General features: G+C 48.0%; 1 pseudogene; it reads left to right on the top strand.

Moving 5' to 3' along the window:
- The first annotated feature begins 2,684 nt into the window (after positions 1-2,684).
- LOC110590240 lies at positions 2,685-3,405 on the top strand (annotated as a pseudogene).
- The last annotated feature ends 347 nt before the right edge of the window (positions 3,406-3,752 follow it).

Raw genomic sequence — 3,752 nt, 5'->3', positions numbered from 1 at the left:
CTAAGCTGAACTTTTGGAAAGAACCACGTATACTTTTGAATATTTTTTAAAAGATAATGAAAAATCATAAACACCGGTTAACATTTTTTGCCATTTCTGCCTCAGACTTTTTTTTTTGAAATGCAAAAAGTAGCAGACGACATGATGCGGTGTATTCATTGCCTAATGAAAGGCGCTGCATGAGTCCTAGTTGGTGAGTGTCCTTCTACACGTCTCCTTGGGCACATGTGTAAGCATCTCGAAGAGCAGTACATCTTCAGCTTTGCACTTTATTGCCAAATTTACATTCCCACCATCATGTGTGAGAGTTTACCCAGATCTTCTCCGACACTTGGTATTATGACCTAATTTTTTTTTTCTTATCTCATGGGTGTGAAATAGTAGCTCATGGTTGATTTAAGGTATATCTCCCCAATTGCTAGAAGCCCCATGTGCCTTTTCAGGCGATTTTTCTTTTTTTTAAAGATTTTATTTATTCATTTGCAAGAGAGACAGAGAGAGAACAAGAGGGGGAGAGGCAGAGGGAGAGAGAGAAGCAGACCCCTGCTGAGCAAGTCCCGATGCGGGACTTGATCCCAGAACCCTGGGATCATGACCCGAGCCGAAGGCAGACGCTTAACCATCTGAGCCACCCAGGTGCCCCAGGCGATTTTTCATCCACCCTATCATCACATTCATCTCCTCCCTCCCAAGATTGGGCTCCTGCAGGAGGCACAGCTGTTGTGGGCTTAGGCTAAGCAACTTAGCCTCCATTTCCTTATCTGAGAAATGGACAAAGTGATGGCTAATTCATGAGTTTCAGACCATGCAGTCCCACTCTTTCAGCTTCGTAGGGTCCAAAGCTGATGAGTGGACCACAGTCTGTCTTCCTCCTGCAAGCAATCAGGCCTGGGGTGACGCCTTCATTTTTGTCCAAAGAAAGTGAGTCCAGAGTGCCATTTCAATTCAAGCAGAGCTTCTGCGGAAGCTGGGGTAGCAGGGAAAAGTGAGCCCTCTCCCCGGAGGAGGCTGGGAGGAGAAGGCAGGGGTGGTGGAGGAGCACAGAAGACACATTCGGAGCTCCATTTTGTGGGGCTGGTGAGAACTTGAGCTGCAGGGTCTCCTGCTCCCTCTTGGCAGACCTCCATCTGTTCTCCATGCAGCCCAGGCGACTGGCCTCTCCTACTTGGGGACTTTGGCAGGCCTAGGAAGGGGAAGCAGGGCCCAGGGTCAGGTCAGCTGACATCACCCAAAGGAAGCATCTGCTGTGGGAGATGCACCTGACAGATGATTTATTTCTGCCTTAGGTTCCCCAACGGCCCGGCCTTATCTCTGCTTTGCAAGGCCTCCCAGGCCCAAAATGCAGAAAAACTCTGCTTCACTCAAGACAGGAGAGAACCGTCTAGGTGACTGCCTGAATTTCCCTGGAAAATTTCCCTGGGAACATCCTGAAGCAATTTGTCAGCCATCAGGTTACCTGAACTTTTCAGTTACCCAAAAAGCAGTACCAAATCACCTTCAAAGGCATCCATTTCAAGGCAAATATCCACGCTTGTCTAAGCAGACTTACGTCTTCCAAAATGCATCATTTCTGTGGGTTTTGATCCTATTCGTTGAAAACACAAAATTGCAACTCTCTCCAATCAGTGAGCAAGAACATTGACCCACATCAGGGAAGACTGGCATCTGCTGGCTGGATTTTAACAGAGACCTTTGCAGAGTTGGTAGATGGAGTGGAAAGCGAGCCAGTGATTTAGTGATGCCTGTTCTCCATTTGGATCCACATATCTGTCTAAAGCACCTCTTTAGTTATTGAAACCATTAAACCAAGTATCAAGAATCAGGCTTCCGAACTGCTGCCTCACAAAGTGTTAATCAAGATTTTCAAAAATCATGAAGCGCATTTAATCACATTGCCACTCACGAAGAATATCATAGTTAATATTTGGATGAGAGCAAAAAGATTATGTTGTTAATAAATAAGTTATTTTAAATATTGTTTATCTCTATCTTATCCTTGTAAAATGTGGATTTTGTGTGTCTTATTATAAACACAGTGAAATAATACCATAGGATACAGCAGACTCATAGGCAAGGACTTGGGTGCAGGTTGTTCGTTTGGGAGGTGGTTTCGGGAAGCGGGAGGGAGGCCATGGGGGAGGGACACAGGGGCGCACTGGGGATGGTATGGCTCACTCCCACAGAGGCCACATGAGGCATCATGTGGAATGTGTTCCGATTGTCCCATTGAGGGATGGGGAAACTGGGAAATTTTCCACTGGGTCACTTTCCTTCTTTGGTTGGGAGTTGCCCTTGGGATGTCAACTTCCCGCCACTTCCGGGCTGTCCTGAACGTTGGCTAAGCAAGCTTCAGTGATGCTGGAAAAGCCTTTAGTCTGGCAAGCAGCGAGGAGCCAATGCCTGTGGTGGGAAGCTGTCACCTGTGTGGGAAGGAGCCACCGTAACTGTCACTGAACTCAGCCGTGGGCGCAGGAGATATGGGGTGGCCATCAACAGTGTCCACTAGAAGGTCTGTGCTTGTAAATGTCTGACTGAAAACATGCATCTAACACTGACTGGAGATCACTAACCTGGAGACTGTTCAGAAGGGTGTGATCACCCAGTGACCGGGAATAAATCCCAACTCCACCCTTGTTATTAACCGTGAAAGCACTCCTCTCCTTGTGGCCGCGCACAACGGCAAGATGGAGGTGCACATTTCCAAGAAGAGGACGTTTGTGGCCAACGGCATCTTCAAAGCTGAACTGAATGGGTTTCTCACACGGGAGCTGGCTGAAGATAGCTACTCCAGAGATGAGGCCCAAGTTATACCAACCAGGACAGAAATCATTATCTTGGCCACCAAAACACAGAATGCTCTTGGTGAGAAGGACCAGCAGATCCGGGAAGTGACTGCTGTGGTTCAGAAGGGGTTTGGTTTCCCTGAGGGCGTGGAGAGCTTTATGCTGAAAAGGTGGCCAAGAGAGGTCTGTGGGCTATTGCCCAGGCCCGGTCTCTGCATCATAGGCTCCTTCCTAGGAGGCCTTGCTGTGCAGAGGGCCTGCTGTGGTGTGCTGCTTGCATCATGGAGAGCAGGGCCAGAGGCTGTGATGTCCTGGTGTCTGGGAAACTCCAAGCCCAGAGTGCTAAATCCATGAAGTGTTTGGATGGCCTGATGTTTCACAGCGGGGACCCATTGACACTGCTGTGGGCCGTGTGTGGCTCAGACAGGGTGTGCTGGGCATCAAAGTGAAGATCATGCTTCCCTGGGACCCAAGGGCTAAGACTGGCCCTGAGAAGCCCCTGCCTGATCACATGAGCATTGTGGAACCCAAAGTTGAGATCCTTCCCACCACCCCCATGTTGGAACAGAAGGGTAGGAAGCCAAAGCCCCCTGCCATGCTGCAACCAGCACCCACAGTGTAATAGGGACTCCTTGGCAGCTGGATCTGGAGTCTGGATATTGCTTTGTAAATATCTTTAATAAAATCTGCAAAAAGAAAAGAACAACAACAGTGAAAGCACATCTGCCCCTCCTAGCCACCATCCACCCCTTCCCCTTGGCATCCAGCCCAGATTATTTTATGGGTGAACTCAGTTAAATCATTAAGGAGCAATAACCATGCTGCTTACTGTCCCAGAGCACAAAAAAAGACCTACTATGTTCCTAAACAGAAAAACTTGCTATTGAAATTATGGTCATTCCCTTGGGATTAGCCTTCAAATTTAATGTAATTCCAATCAAACGAGGGGAAAGTTGTTCTGTCAAAATT

The sequence above is a fragment of the Neomonachus schauinslandi genome, chromosome 16 (genome assembly GCF_002201575.2).
Source record: "Neomonachus schauinslandi chromosome 16, ASM220157v2, whole genome shotgun sequence".
Classification (NCBI taxonomy): Eukaryota; Metazoa; Chordata; class Mammalia; order Carnivora; family Phocidae; genus Neomonachus; species Neomonachus schauinslandi.
Note: the sequence above shows the minus strand (reverse complement) of the source record. Positions and strands in the feature narration are given on the sequence as shown.